At 30.2% G+C, this 17661-nt stretch overlaps 1 pseudogene; it reads left to right on the top strand.

The window, feature by feature from the left end:
* The first annotated feature begins 782 nt into the window (after window positions 1-782).
* Window positions 783-17661, top strand: part of LOC149562472 (cytochrome P450 750A1-like) — a 130041-nt pseudogene continuing 113162 nt past the window's right edge.

The following is a 17661-nucleotide window of genomic DNA, read 5'->3' on the forward strand; positions in this document are numbered from 1 at the left end:
TTAGAGTCAAGGACTGAGGGGCATCCACGCCATCAAAATCATGTAGGACACGACCCCAACCTCATCCCTTCTGCTGTTGGAACCTTGCATTTAATAAATGTTGAAAAATTTAGAATAAATCTATTTTGATTTCAACTGCACTGAGCTGCCAAAGGTGGGAGACGCCTCCTGATTTCCTAACTATAGTTGGTTTGGGGTCCTCCAGGATAGAGAGAGCTACCTTCCTTCCCTCTGGTTGGAAGAGCGTAGACTCTCCCTACCTCTGCATGCACCAGTCTTACTATTCTAATGGGCTCGTCCTATAGAATGGTGGGGCAGGGGCATCAATCTAAATAGTGAGTTCCAGAATGTTCTCCGTATATGTCAGATCATTCTTCATACACCATGGCGCAGTTTTTTAAATTTTTAAAATAAATTGATCAACATTACATTTTGCATAAAAGATAAAGAGTCAAAAAAAAAGCATGTTAATTTCCACACATGACACACTCCGTATTCTTTGAAAAACTTTGACAGTCAATTCTTCGGTGCGTGAGATCTTTTGCATCTTGGTCTAATCTCGGGCATTGGTTGATGAGAATCAAGCAGCGAAAAACACTTGTTTCACCATCATAACCTAAAATGACCCAATTGTTTCAACATCATAATAAAAAATGGCACCTTTGTTTCAACAAAGCAGGAAGACATTTTGGGCGTTTTCCCTCTCATCATCTTGGTCCAACAACGTAGCCCATGAGCTGAAGCTGAAGCAGTGAAACGCACTCCTCTCATCTCCTTAGAAAATGGATTATCCCAAGTTGTTTCAAAATGCAAAAGGTCCTGAATTCACCGCCGCCATTGCTGCAATTTTGGTGGTGCTGTGGATTTTCTTCCACAGGAGGCAGAGAAAAGGTGCCTCATCGAGATTTCCACCGGGGCCAACACCCTGGCCTATTGTGGGAAACTTGTTCCAGTTGGGAAGGCAAAAGTGTGGCCAACCTCAATCTCGCCCATCTTCTCATCAAGATTGGGTTCTGTTCCAACAATTGTAGTTTCTTCTTCCGCCATGGCAAAAGTGATGTTGAAAACACGAGATTCAATCTTTGCCAATCGACCCAAAACATCTGCGGGAAAGTACTACGCCTACGACTACAAGGACGTGGCTTTCACATCTTCTGGAGTTGTTCAGTGCCAAGAGAGTGGAGGCAGATGAAGAAGAAGCAGTCTTCGCTATTTTTTTGAGCATGTTGGAGTTGTTCAGTTCCTTGATATGCTGTTTCTAAAATATCCCATGCAATTTTAGACTTTTTAGATGTAGAAATCTTAGGAAAAATTGATTCATCTAAAGATTGTGTTTAGTTCATAGAAGCTGATGAAGAAGTTGTGCATGGTGGAGTTGTTCAGTGCCAAGAGAGTGGAGTGTTTGATTAATTAGTACAAACATGAACAATTCTCTCTAATGGGAACTTTTTCTTGTGATTTAGTCTGCATGCTATAATAGATTGTCAAGGTGAAAATGCATGTTTACTAAGTGGGTTATTTAAATTAGCTGAACTCAAGATGAATCTTGGGTTTGCATTTAACTTTATAAGCATTAAATTGGCTTAGTTTTCACTTTTCTAACAAGGATTATTTGCTAGCAGAAGATTATTTGTGGATTCGATAATGTAAATTTGAAGAAGAAATACTATAAACTTTAACCTTTGAGGTCATAATCTAAGATTGAGGTCATAATCTAAGAATTTGATGACCCTCATATGCTCTAGTTTGGTACTCAAAACTCTGCTCAAAGTAAGGTTCTTTATCATTTGATAGGCCTTTATTTCATGTCTTCTCTATCTGCCTATTTAAGGGTAGGCAAGTTGAATTGAATATGGTATTTTATAGTTTTTAAGGGGGGTGAAACCTTCTTTTATTGTATAGGTCCCTTTCATTTAGTTTCCTTTTGGAATCTATAAATCTCAATTTTCTAAGTTATTATGTTATTTTTCTTTAATATTTTTAAGTTAGGGTTGTCCTTTTATGTTTAATCAAGCAATAGATCATTGACAAGAAAAACACCTTGTAGCTTTCTCAGGCATGAAATTTCCTTGATGGATTCCTAAGAAACTGATGAATATGTTTATGATTATTATACTCTAAACCCACTTTTATTGAAATATTCTCTATTTGGTAGTTATTTTGTGCTTTGGCTGGTGGATTTGAAGGCAGGCAGAGGCTTACAAGTTCCTTTGATTGGTAGTTATTAGCATTTATCTTTTAGCTCTAAGCTGAGATTTTCTCACTATGGTTGGTTTGTGTAAGTAACTAAAGTATTTGATTAATTAACATACAATCATGATCAATGCTCTCTAATAGTAACTTTTTCTTGTGTATTAGTCTACTTGCTATAAAGGGCTGTCAAGATGACAATGAATGTTTATTAAGTGGGTTATTTAAATTAGCTAAACCCAGGATGAATATTGGGTTTGTATTTAACTCTGTTAGAATTATTGGCTCTAATCTAACTTTTCTAACAAGGTTTATTTTCTAGCAGAAGATTGTTTGTGGATTCCATAATGTAAATTCAAAGAAGCAAAACTATGACCTTTAACCTTTGAGGTCATAATCTAAGAATTTGATGATTCTCATATGCTCTAGTTCAGTACTGAATACTCTGTTTAGCATAAGGTTCTTTATCATTTGATAGGCTTTTATTTCTTGTCTTTTCTACCTTTCTATTTAAAGGCAAGCAAGGTAAATTGAATATGTTATTTTGTAGTTTTTAAGGGGGGTGGGAGCTTCTTTTATTATACAGAGGTCCCTTTCTTTTAGTTTTCTTCTAGAATCTATAAATCCCAATTTTCTAAGTTATTCTATTATTTTTCTTTAATATTCTTAAGCTAGGGTTGTTCTTTTTATGTTAAATCAAGCAATAGATCATTGGCAAGCAAAACACCTTGTAGCTTTCCTATGCATGGAATTCCTTGAGGGCTTCTTAAGAAACTAATGAACATGTTTATGATTATTGCACTCTAACCCCACTTTTATGGAAACATTCTCTGTTTGGTAGTTATTAAGTGCTTTGGTTGGTGGATTTGAAGGTAGACAAAGGCTTACAAGCTCCTTTGTTTTCAAACTGTCAAGGGTGCTACACTAAGGGTTTTCTTTACCCCGTTGTTTTTCCCTTGGTGCTTGTGCTTGAACAAGGTTTGTAAATATTTTGAATATTAATAAACAAGGCACTTGCCTCTTATCAATAAAAAAATGAGAGAAAGCTCTTTTGATTTCCACTAAATAGGATGCTCACCCAAGGATCATTGGTTCTTTTTGCCCTTCCAAGAAACCTTCCTTTATGAATAATCTCAAGGAGTTTAGAAAATACTTGGCTTATGCTAATGGTGATTTTGGTGTTGGATGGTGATCTGGTATTTCTTTGCTAGTTTTTTGGTTCATGGCAGTTGCTGGTGTGTTGGTAGTTTGTTGTTTCGAACTTTTTCTATTCTAATTCTCTCTAGTTTTATTTTCTTTTTAATTTCATTTTTTTCTTAGTGTTTTTTGGTTCTAGTTTTGTAGGGCATCACTTGTTGTGAACCTATAACGTTACATCCATTGAATTTGATGTTAAGTTTTTGTTAACAAGTTTGGGCCCTTTCGTGATTTACTTAATAAAAACACAAAGTTAAAACTGAATGTTGTAGTTTACAGAAAATTGATTTAAGACATACTACAACAAAATATATTCAATTGAAAAATAAATGTTATCTATGGTCGTAAAAGTAATATTTCTATTGATATATTGATATATTTTATTCATAACATTTTGATATTTGATTTTGGTTGCAATATCCCTAAAGATGCCAGAGCCAATGGCAATGAAACTATACCTTTCTAGACCTTTTCGCTAAGACCAACTAGGGTAACAAAACCCATGCACATGCTTTGATAGTTGTTCCAAATTAAGTGTGTAAATTCAACTAGATGTTTCAAGTTTAAAAAATTTAAAATAAATTGATATTGAATATTTTGAAGTAAAAGTAATGATAATATAATTAAAATTGTTTGAGTTTAAATCAATTGAATTATGTGATTTACCGATTAAATGTCCACTAAATCTCTTTAAATTGATTTATAAAATATTTACATGTATGTTTTTTTAGGTCATAATGGATCATCTATTTATAATGAAATTTTATTTATAATTTAAGAAACTTGTTTATTAGATCATTTAAAACTCAATTTTTAAAAATGACTATGTTTATCAATATCATTTTAATCATATAATATAGATTAGGTGAGAATCAATTAGAAATCACAATTTGTATTTTAAGTGATGGTCTTAATCATGTTCTATTCAACTTGTTTTCTTCATCATTTTAATAATGTAAGTTTTATACAAATTTAATTTTGTAAAATTATTATTAGTATTCTAAATTAAAGTCATTTTTTCATTTCCTTGAATGTTATTATTTTCCATCTTAAGTATTAATATTTTGCAAATTGTTTTTTAGATTCTTTAATTTAATATTTAGTATCCACTTAAGTAGAGTGCACTTATAGATAGAAAATGTGCCACTTTTAGAGATTACAACTAGAGTGGAAAACTAATACCAACTTTAGATGTCTTGCAATTTAGATCTTTGACTCTGAATTCAAATACATCCCTATTTGATTAGATTTTTAGATATAAAAGGTTTTTATAAGTTGTTTTGTTTATATTTTTTTGTACAATTAAATGCATATTTTACCTTTACCAAACCAATTACCTACCTATGAAATTAGCATTATGTTTCGATTATCTTTAAATAAAAGGTCAAATACCTAGCTGTGAAATATAAGGTTTTGTGTAATAGCCGTTGCACAATATAACTAGTATTTGGGTTTTTTCTAACACCAACAACCGATGCATCGAACTTTTCTATGAGTTGTATTGTTATTTTTTCCCCTCTCTTATTATCATCTTGTTAATGGTTTTTCTTACTTAACCTGCCAACACTAACAATTAGGGCAAGCAACTAACATCTTTAAATGTTATCTTTTTGAATTTACTGGCACAACTTATTTTCAATCATATGGGATCGTCTAGTGGAAAGCCAGGCTACTAAATCTTTAATAGCTTAAATGGGAGCATAGGATACCGTTCTAGGATACAAGATAAAATAATTTTAAGACATGTATTCAAAAGCATTGACAAGGCACATGATTTTTTTTTATTGCTAGTTGTTTAAATTATGATTAATTTTTGTCATTGAAAATATGAATGGTAAAGAATATCTTCATCATAACTAGGGAGATCATGAAGAGTATGATTTTAAAGAAGATTAACATGAAGGATTTAATGGAGTATTTTTATGTCAATAGGCTTATATGTGGGAGCTTCGCTCTCAGATTTTACAAATTTTTGTCAAAAATTTATCAGCCCCAATCGGGAAAATTTATTTATGGCTATTTTGAACTCTTTGCTGTTCTTTTAATTTTTTTAATTTAAAATTCCTTCCATTCTCATATATTACTATTCTTTAAATTAGCTGAAATCATTTCTAAATTAGCAAGTTACCACTTTTTAATATTTCTTTTCCTTGAGAAATTTATAAATCTTTATTTGGAAAACTTTAATTTGATTTCAAGCAACATGTGAGTATGAGCTTGCCAAAGATCAAATTAATCAAGGGGATCCTTACATGTAGATCACTTGTGAAGCTATAATAATAATCTTGTATTATGGTATTAACTTAAATTGTGTAGATTTATGAATTTCATCGTTGTTGCATAATCATTTTTCTTTTTCTTCCTTGTCTTCACTTATTTTATTTTTGTTGGGATAAGGTGACTTAGCCTTACCACATTTTATTGCTTTATTTGTGCTTTCCTGGAAATTTGCTAAATGATGTTGGATTCTTCCACAAGAAAATACTTGGAGTAGAAAAATAGAAAGCTTCTATTTTTTGGTGATTTATTGTCTTACGTTTTATTTTTTTGCAAAGGTTGTGCATAAGGAAGTTTCTAATATAATTTCTAGATGCATTGAATGTAGATGCTTTAGAAATTGTTTCCTCTTGTATGAAAACTCTATAAGTACAAAGCATTGTTGTAGAGAATTGAGAATTTATTTTCATAGGGTTATGCTGCCAAATTTTCTCTAGAATGGAGCAAGATGTAAATCTCCATGTGAAGGCTGAAAATTTATTGTAACTTGTTGCTAAATAATACATTAGCTTGATGGTTTAGAGGGTGGGGTTTTCACCTAGAAAGGTTTTCTCCATGTATATCTGTGTTCTCTATTCTGTCTCATTCTTCTAGTTATATGATTGTAGAATAATAATCTATATGTTGTAATGCTACTAAAATTTATTTAGATGGGTAAATTACAATCACTTTCCTTTAAGGTTTTAATTGTGGGAAATCAACTATGTTTGTTTCTGCTTTTATAGCATAGTACTATACACTTGTATTTGCTTATTAGAAGTTGTTCAATGAACTATTGGATACAAGATGTGCATACTAATCTCAGATGAATTTTTGGGGTGCTTTCATTTCCCTTCAATTTTCCCCTATTATAAATCTCTCATTACCATTGGAATTTTCTACCATTAATGTTTTTCAAACTTTTTCTTGTAACATATTATGTAACTATATAGAGTTACATTCTAATCAAAGTTGACTTTATTTTTAATTGTCTTTTCAATTTGTGAGAGTGAATTTTTATAAATTTAATGAAAATTATAAAAATAGATGTATGTACTCAATATTTCAAATTTAAACATAATGGTTGTCTTTTAAGATTTGGAATTTAAATTTTAGGATTCAAAACTTGGATGTTTTGTAATTAACAGATCAAAATTATCAGTTTCAAAACAATGAATCTATTTTGAACTTAAGAGAAATTTATATTGTAATTGGTAGAAATGTTTATTATACCTTTTGGGTTTCTAGTAGTTGTGATTCTTAAATTTATCCTCGCCCTTGACAACCCTATCCATAATCTGTCCACCTTTAAAAAATTTCTTCATTATTGTTGAATCAAAAGATATTATAGGTTTTCTTCTTTGAATTGAATCTCTTATTGAAGTTGTGTAAAACTTAATTGGATTTTTTTTAATTTCATTAATATAATATATACTCCAATCAAGCAAGTTTAGTAATCTAAAACATATGTGCAATAGTATATTCTTAGCATATATATTAATATGTCATATTACTCTAGTAAGAATTTCATTTATATAATAGATTATTTGTTAAATCTTTTATTGTCTTTACTTTTCATAAAGTACTTATTATAATGAAAAGTTGGTTAGATCTTATTTTGATAGAATTTTTAATTTTTGATAGATGTTTCATGAGAACAATTTTTTCCATTTTTTACTGATTTTGCATTTCTATGTTTCTAATTATCACACTTATAATTTTTGTTTCTAATTTTAAATACAATTTCTGTTTTCTACCTTCTAATTTGATGACTTTTATTTGGACATTATTTATAAAACTAAATTATCTCATTCAAAGTGGAATTGAATGTTTGTCCTCATTTAATATAAACTAAGTTAAAAATAAGTTAAAGCTCTCTTCACTTTGTACATTATTTATATGTAGAAAATCAAAAAAATAACATTTTAAAAATCTATTTTTTAGACAAGAAGATTCTTTTCCTCAAAATTGTGATTTTTTTTTATAAAATATAATATTTTGTGAGGCCTCGCCCCAACCCATCGTAGCATAGTTCATACATTATTATTTTGATCCTCATGACTTGATATGTCGGGACACTATTTGATGCACTGAACATTATTATGCTCTTTTTTTTATGTGTGATGCTTTACTTTTAGATATTTGATCTCGCCATTTAATGCTTTATGAACATGTATAACAATGAAGTAAATGAATGCAGAACTAACACTTTGATTATGCAAATTTTAAGTGGTCAAAAATATGGATAGAATGAGATAAACGACTGACTGTTAGAAAGATGGATGTTTTTAATTTATATGATTTTTTCTTATATGTAATTTACATATATGCATGTGATTTCTTGAACTACTGATGTGTGCAAGATATTTAGCCAAGAAACCTAATGGAAAGACGAACTAAACCCCTTGCTAAATTGTGTTTTTTTGCATTGTCTTTCTTTGAAGGTTGTTAGATGGTTTTACTATTTTTCTCCTAGCTTTTGATAGGTTCCTATTAAGTATGTAAAGCTTAAAAACATTAAAGTTAAGTATCCTAGGGGTAAGGGTATGGGTTGGGAGTAATTTCCACCCCCTTAGCCTCTTTGGTTGACTTTTAGGGTCACTAAAAAACCCTACTTTTGGTTGATTGCGAAAATTGATTGTATGCTCCATGAGTTGGTGACTTAAACTTCACCTTGAGGTTTACCTAATGTCTAGTTGAGTTAGGCTCATATTTAGATTCATTTTTGGAGGAGTTTTGGGTTATTACCCAATCTCTAGTTTTAGGGAGAAGTTTTCAAGATTGAAGAAAATCAAGGAAAAGCTCTTCTCAACTTGTACCTATTATGAAGGTAGGAGTTCTTCATGCTTTTGTTCATGCTCTTTATATTGTTCATGCTTTGATTCATGCATAAGGCATTATGTTGTTCATTGTATTGCTTGTATGTGTGTTGAGTTTTCTTGGGAGGGATCTAAACTTTTTTCTTAGATTTTTTTTAATGTTTTGCTTTGAATTTTGAGGGGATTGTATCGGGTTGTTATGGCATTACTCACCCTTGGATAGGGAAGAAGTGTCCATGTACAAGGGAAGGGCCTTAGTTGGACCTCAATATTGTAGAGTCTCTTCTCATGGTGAGAAGAGGGAAAGAGGGTAGGGTGTTATGGGCCTCTACTTGTCATCACATACCATGTTTTAAAAATTTGAATTCTTGAAGAAGAGAAGGAATGAAAATCCTTGTTGTATTGGCCTCGAAAGGGCATTTGTAGAAGAATGGAAGTTCTTGAGTTTTAGCCCCGAAAGGGCTATGTTATGGTATGGTGATTGATGTCTCCTATTGGGAAAATCCACCTCCCCCCTAATATGGTTCAATATTAAACCTATTATGCAAAACTGGGATGGGGATGCTTGCTTGAATTGCTCATCATATTATGTTATTTTACCTCTGGGTCAGTTCTCGTCTTCTCCATGTTTCCCTTGATGCATTGAAGATATTGGAAAGGACCTCTTGTGAAGGACCTAGAAGATAATTCATTCGAATTGTAACATTATGTAAAAATTTATTTAAATTTTGATGTATTGGCAAGGATGTCGAGCTTTTTTACTGGTTCTTTCTCGATGGAGCCTTGAACTAAGTTGATTAATAGAGAGAAAAGATTGAGAAAACCTGCTTGCATCGGATCTTATGTTGTTTCAATTTATGCATATGTGTGTGGAAAAATAGATTAAATGATGATGTTTCAAATTTATGCAATCTTCAAGTTTAAATTATGTTTAAAGGAAAAGAAATTTGGTTATGTGGAGGTTTGCAATCCAGCTTCATATGTACTAGGAGGAAACAAACAATCCTATATTGTGGATAAAAAAAATTATCATTTTCCCTGTTAAACTATGTGGGTGGAAAAATCAAATTAGAGAAAAAAAGAAAGAAATATATCTCCTTGTGTAACTAAGTTTTTGTAAAATCCAATTTAGGAGAAAGCATACATCTTGGTTATAAGATCAATTGAAAACATAAATTGGAAAAAATACATACCCTTGAATTAGAATGTATGTCAAAAAAAAAAAAAAACATGTCTCAAGAAAAAGAAAAAAAAAAGGAGAGTTTTATGCAAGCTTAAAGGAAAAGTCAACAAAACTCAAGATCTACACTCATATAGAAATGGCTTAAAGAAATATGCATCTCATTATTTTGAAGTCCTACAAAAAAAATATGTTTCCTTAAAAATTGGGCAGTTAGAAATTTTCTTCACACTTCAAAAAAATGCACCTACAGGAGCAATTTTGCTCTTTGGACTTTCTATGGCAAGTGTTTTATTCTTCAATGGCAACATAGAATATTCTCTATAAAGCTCTTCCTTTAAATCTTGCAAATAAAAATATATATATTTATAATAGCCATAATAAATAAAAAATCTATTATTCTTTTCAAAACCTCCTAATATTATATCTACCATCAGTATCTATGGTATGACTACCCATCTTATCTACTAAATGGGTTGCCCAAAACTAAAATTATTACATCCTAGTCAAGTTTGCAAGTGGGCGGGTACTTGTCTGTCAAATTAATTTGTCATATTAATGGGATTGGGGGTCTTGACATTTGAAAAAGTTGATTTCTGAATTCATTAGGGTTGGATGAAACAGAGTGGGGAGGGTGCATTTTTTAATGAACTCATAGGTCCAGGCATTAGCATGGGCAAAGCTATGAGCAGGCTCTACCATGTTCATGTGCCCTTGTGAACAGCCTTGTAAATCTACCCAAATCCACGGTTTGGTGGATTGTTGAAATCTTAACACAAAAAAAAAAACAAAGGAACTTTAAACTTTGTTTTTTTTGGTGCTAATGTCTCGGGGTCCTGCACATGGGGATTAATTAGCTCATCTGCCCTCCATACATGTAGCGCTAGCTTGGGCTTATGGTCGAATCACAAAGCAATTTAAAAAATAAAATAAAATAATGTTTTAAACTCTTCCACATTACCCTTTTTTTTCTTGAGAGTTTTTTTTTGTAAGGCTCTACCTTGCACAAAAAGGCTGGGGGGGGGGGGTCGACCTGCCAGTGGGTATGCTTTGGCAGCATTGGGATGAACCTCAAGCCACAGGCCCACTTGAGTGTCATCATTGCCAGTAGGCACATTTAAGCGCATGGGGGAAGGGAGTGACGTGGGTGGTGTTAGGAGTTGTAAGCTTGGGGTGGGTAGTATTAGGGAGTAAGGAGTAGTTTATGTTATGTTAATTTTTTTTTTATTTTAATTTTATTAATGTAGTTTAGTTTTGTACTAAGGTTAGTTCGTTTTATTTGTTAAAAGTTTTAAATTAGGATTTGCTTTAAACTCAAGTTAGTATTGAATTTAAGTTACTATATATTGTTAAATAAAGCTTAAATATTTTTGATGATCATGTTAAGTAATTTATTTAATTTTTTTTAAAAAAAAATTATTAAGTAATTATTTAGTCCTAAGTGAATTTGGAGATTTATATTAAAGTGTTAACAAAAATAATTGCTTTAAAAATTATAGTTAATATCATTTTATTCTTTATTTAAGTATTGTTAGATTAGTAGATAATATTTCATGAAATTTTTTATTATCTAAGTCGTATTCAATTAAGTTATATTGTATACAAAAAAAATTATTCTAAAAGATTATAGTTTTAAATGAAATTTTTATTGGACTAGAGTTTAGACAAAGTTAAATTATGTATGTGAGGTCATAGTAATTAGTAAGTTCTTTTTTTTTTTAATGCTTTAAAATAATTAGATCTTGAATAATAAATTGTTATCCGAATGATTTAAGGATATTAATCCTTGTTTTTATTTTTTATTTTTAAAAAGTAAAGTAAATAAGAACATCAACGTGGTTAAACTTTTGTAAATTGAAACTGGATTTGTTTAAATTAATTAATTGATTAAACAAAAAAAGTATTAATTTGAGGATCTATTCATACCCATTGATTTTAAACTTATCTTAGTGAATTTAATTATCAAAAAAAAAAAATAGTTGTGTGTGTTGCCCATATATTTTGGGCATGACATTTTTTTTAGGAAAAAAAATAATTGGGGTTGTAAAAGTTTAAAAATAGTTGGTAATTTTAGAAAAAATAAAAAAATATAAAACAAATAAAATTTAATTTAATTTTAGAATTTGTAATGAATAATTTGAAAATATTAGAAAGATTGTTAGACTTAATTAATTTATAAAATTAAAATGATACTCTATAGGCTTCAGTTAGGTAAATTATACTAAAACGTAAAAAATCTATAAATAATATTATCTTATATAGAAAGTATAATAAAAAATAAAATCACCAAGTTTAATGTTAAAAGTGATTCTGTAATCTAATTTTTATTTATTTCTTTTTAATTTTTTAATAAAATTAAAATCTAAGATGAATACTAAATATTTTTTTTTTATATAATGATTTATTTCAACAAAATAAATAAATAAAGATAACAAAAAGTAAATCTTAGATCTTAAGATGTATATCTTCAGGATAATTTATAATATCAACTTAAAATTTTTAAATAACTTATAATAGAAATTAAATAAATTAGTACTGTAATTTAAAGAAATTAAATAAATTCATAAATCATATTAAATTTTGACAAATATTTTTTAATTAATTTTATTCTTTTTATAATTAATTTAAAGTATAGATTTCAAAGTTTATATTATTATTTTTTATTTATTTCTTCTTATTTAGAATAATTTTTTCAAATATTTTTTTTTAAAAAAAGGGGTAAAAACTTAATTGAAGATTAGAAAGAACAATTACAAAGAAAGGAAGAACTTAAGGTCCTAAGAAAAACAAAGCACCACCCCACACAAAGGTAAAACAACCCTCGCCATCATTTATCACCATTCTTAACCCTGCTCCAATCTAGAATATTCATTAAATCAAGATGGATATCTTGAGGAATCAACTCCCACTCCTCAATTCTCCATCCCTCAGCATGCTCAAAAGCCCATTTCACCAAACAATTAGCTGCCTTATTCCACTCCCTTGGAATATGGACAAAAGTCACCATTTCCATCAAAGAGCTAATTTTTAAAATTTGTTGCACAATCCTAGCCAACTGCTAGCTAACATCAACCACTTTCTATTCAATAAACAGATTGATCAAAACTTGGGAATCAGATTCACAAACTATCCTTCTCCACCCTAAAGCGTGTGCTCTCTCAAGAGCAAAAAGAATAGCTAGGCCTTTTGCCAAGTTGATGGTCTGTATCCCTTCATAGATCAAAAAGATAAAGATCACTGAGCCCAGAGAATCTCTAACAATCCCACCAATATCGGTTGGAGCTAGATTGCCCCCTGAAGATCCATCAGTATTGATCTTCAAAACTCCAAAGGGAAGCAACTACCATTTGGAATATTTTTTTCAAAACTTTAGATTGTTGCAATGATCGATTAATTATTTTTGTGACCTATTTCTAATTTCTTATTGAGTGAAATTATTTTATATGTTATCTTAAGACTTTTGTACATAAACTCTAGCTACTATACTTCTTGCATTTAAATTGAGGTTCATAATATAACTTTGAATTTTTAATCCTCACCACTCATTATACTCATAGTTTGTAAAACTAAAATTTAGTATCATTTATTATCTGAAGAGGAATTGCATAGTTTTTAAACTAAAATTGTGTGTCATTTATTATTTTAAGAAGAATTGTATAGCTGAAGTTAAACACAAAATGTTGTAATCATGTACATTGAAACTAAATATAAAATTAAATGAACATATACATTGTAAGATCTTTCACCAATCAAATTCAAAATGAATGTTATTTTTCATGTGACATTTCATTTTATAGGTGAAAACTAAATCTCCTATTAGTGTATTGTTGCATCCACAAAACCATGCAAGTGCTAGTTATTTCATATGAACATATAAATGCTTTCTTGATGATACATTATTAGATAACATTGAAAAAACAATTAAATATTTAAATATTAAAAAAAAAAATTGGCAACCAAGGAACCCAAGGCCATAGCGTGCAAACATGGCTATGAGGGAAAATGGTTCAAAATTTTGGAAATATCTGGTATGTTTAATAGAATTTAGACTCATATTATATTTTGAAGGAAAAAATAAATTCTAAACAAGAACACCAAACTATGAAATAAGGCACTCTGTCAAATTTCTTTGAGCAATTTAGTCACCTACGATGTTCAAGATTATACATTTTGCATACATGTCTCACAGGATAGAATCAACCACTACGTTTGTGACAATTTTTTCCTAATACTCACGATGGATGTCCATGCCTTTTTATAAAGCTCTAACTTTCCTAAGGGCTAGGAACATACTGAAAAAGGTTGTGGAGTTAGGGCTTACAATGAGCAATCATATCTAGTTGAAAATGTTGAATCTTCTTCAACAAATGTATTTTGTACATATGCTGCCATATAACTTTAAATAATCTGGTCAAATAGTTTATACAACCTGTCTATTTGTGTATATTTTGCAAACATGTATACCACAATATTTTCCCTTTAGTTATGCTTTGATGGATCCTATACCCTATAAATTATCTTTATCAACATACACAATCCCATCATGTGTTTTGTCTACTGCAAAAATAAATTTGGGTAAAGGAAGAAAGACACTGAATAGAATAACAACCCAACCCAGAACAAAGAGGTCAAACTTTAGTGTGTAATGTTTAAGGCTGGTCTAAAATATATAGATCATAAAGAGTAAATATTGAAAAATTTAGAATAAATATATTGTGTTTTAAACTACACTGAACTGCCAAAGGTGGGAGACACCTCCTAATTTACTAACTATAGTTGGATTGGGGTCCTTTAGGATAGCGAGAGCTACCTTCATTAACTCTGGTTGGAGGAGCATAGACTCTCCTTGCCTCTGCATGTACTAGCCTTACTATTCTAATGGGCTTGTCTCATCTCATCTCCTTTCATCTCCTTCCAAAATGGATTATCTCAAGTTGCTTCAAAATGCAAAAGCTCCTGAATTGACTACCACCATTGCTGTAATTCTGGTGGTGCTATGGATTTTCTTCCACAGGAAGTAGAAAAAGGGTGCATCATTGAGATTGCCACCAGGGCCAACCGCCTGGCCTATTGTGGGAAACTTGTTCCATTTGGGAAGGCCGTTGTGGGGAATCAACCATTAATCTAAGCAAGATTGTTGTGGAATTCACTGTCATATTGTCTTTCTCTACTATCCATCTCAATTAGTTTCTCCACCCATTCATCATTAATCTTCTTCATTCCATCTTTCACTATTACAAAAATCTATTTACTTACTTTCCCTTCCATTTCTTGCATCAAATGATCACTTCAAAATTTATGTTCCAACAATAAGTTGTCTTGTACTCATAAAAGGTTTCAGGGATGAAACATGAAATAAATTAAGAACACTTCTTCTAAATTAAAAAATAAGGATTAATAAATTTCTATATATAAAAACAATTTTAATGATTACTTAAAATCTATATTCTACAAATTGTTCTAGATTCTTTTATTTTGCATTGGTCAAAATAAAATATGCATCATGCGAGAGGCTCATTTTATTCATTTTTATTTAATAAGGAATGGAAATGAAATAAAAAATAAACAATACTATAAAGAATATTTTAAAAAAAATTAAAATAAAGAAAATTTTAATTTTTAAAAATAAAAAGAATTTTTAAGCTAATAGGCTTATTTGTGGGAGCTTTGCTCCCAGTTTTCATAAATTTCTCTCGTGAAAGTCTCAGCCTCCCAGTTTTTGCAAATTCCTCTAGCCAAGCTATAGGCCTCTGATCAATTTCTATAAATTGCCTAAATATTTCTATTATTAACTTTGATTTCTTTCCTAAAATTTTCCCTCCTCTGTCAGCTGCATATTGTTATTTCATTCTCGATAGTTTTTCTTGGGCATTATATATTGCCATAGTTGTTTTGGTTTTTTTTTGGTGATGGTATTTGGCAATGGTTGTAATGGCTACCGATTGAAGGTTTTTTGCATGTTCTTTACAACATCTACTAAGTTTTTCTTTTTCTTGACCTATTCTATATGCAGGGTTTCTAAGTCTTACATAGTTTGATGCAATTTACTTTGCATTCACTTCCATATTTTTGAAAGCTTAGGGTTTGCATTGTCAATGGTTTTAGTTTTTTCTAGGAATATGTTTAGTTTGAATCACTGAATGAGTCAAATTTGGTGGTTAGTTGTGATCTTCTTCTAAGTCACTAATGTTATTTTCCTTTAATTGGGGTCTTCATGGCGAAGATAGATAATGCTATATCCAATTGTTAAGATTTGGCTTAGTCGGTCATAGCCTTCAACATAGCTACCAAAAAAACATTTAAACTTTGGTATATATTTCAAATTACTACATTGTGAACAACAAAAACATATCTCAATATGTCAATGAAGCATGGCTCAATAAGTTTCTTCTATCAATGGACACACTACTACAACAAGCATGGATAGACATATTGGGAATTTTCATTTGAATTTTTCAATTTCTTGATAGAGTTTGAAAATATTTTTGAGATGACTCACATCATAGAATAGAAGTAGTAATTAACAACTTAAAAAACTATACTAAATCATCATCTACTTGATTTTAGATAATTTACCTAGCCCAAATTATTTGTAGTATGGAATGGCATTCTCATTTGTAATTTAATGTTGTTATTAAGAGAGAAAAACTATCATTGGCTGATCATCACTAGTATTGCTTGCTAGGTTGTTTGTACACATTTTATTGTTATTATTTAATACCAAAGCATTTTGCATGAATGGAAAAGATTTAACAAGTGTAGAACATAACTATAATTATTGACACTGATGACACTACTCAACTAGCTCAAACAACATATAGAGTGTACAATTACTATTTAGTTTTTATAGTGGTATGCATAATACTAATGGATTGCTTGAGATTGGGTATCCTTTGTCATCTTGATCTAGATTTAGATAGGGTGGGACAAAACAACCCTCAAGGAAAGGGAAAATAACAATATTCATTAGGGAGAGTGGAAGCTAAAGTGGAGATTATGATTTATACCATGAACATGAAACTTTATTTAGTTGAAGCATGCAATTTAAGCCTACAATTACTCTTTGTTTTCATAACATGTTTGCTAAGAGTAGTAGCAACTTAGATAAAAAGTATCCTCCTCTATGAAAAGTAAACCTTACCTAATGGGGTCTTTTGCAATGGATTTTCTACAAGTAAGAATTCAACTGCAACCTATAATAAATTTTTACAACAGTTCAATAAAAAAATCCAAAACTAGACATTTGTTATAGCATATAGGCCAAACTGTACATGTCTATCTACATGATATTGACATTTCATATTTCAGATGTTTAAGCAATGTTCTATAAAATCATATTTCCTTTTATCCTTTCTTGATGATGGTGAAGAAGTCAATTTGGTGTTGTCCATTCTACAATAAATAGGAGCTTTTCACCATTTATTTCTCATTTTTAAATTTTTTAATTGCTAAAAAGAATAATTTGATTCATTTTTAAAATGTGACTATGTTTAAATTCATAGTTTCACTATCAATTTATAGGACACTTTGTTAAACATAATGGCATCTCCAAATTCTCAAATGCAGCGAGATAATATTGCATCATCTCCCTACCAGAAAAGGAGATTTGTCAATCTAGTATGTTCACCTTCCTTTACCTCTTTTCATTGACTCTCTGTCTATCTACATATGTTTATAATTTCATCCATTCATTTCTTTAAACTATTTCTTTACCAACATGTAAATTTCTCCATCAATGTTTTAAAAAAAATGTCCCAAAATGTATTGTGTAGGAGACTACTTCAAACATATTAGCATCCCCAACATCTCCACAATGTGTACCCAATCAAGCATCTCCACCTTATCAGCAATCACTAAATGTGACTATTGTATGTTAACATCTACATCTATCTCTCTATTGCATGTTATTGTTTTTATATTCACCTATATTGCTAGATACTATATTTCAATGTTTCTTCATAAACAATTCATTTTCATGACTCTACAATATAAGTATTCTCCTTATTCATACCTATATTA

Source organism: Cupressus sempervirens, chromosome 4 (genome assembly GCF_028749045.1).
Source record: "Cupressus sempervirens isolate cs-2001-9-10 chromosome 4, ASM2874904v1, whole genome shotgun sequence".
Classification (NCBI taxonomy): Eukaryota; Viridiplantae; Streptophyta; class Pinopsida; order Cupressales; family Cupressaceae; genus Cupressus; species Cupressus sempervirens.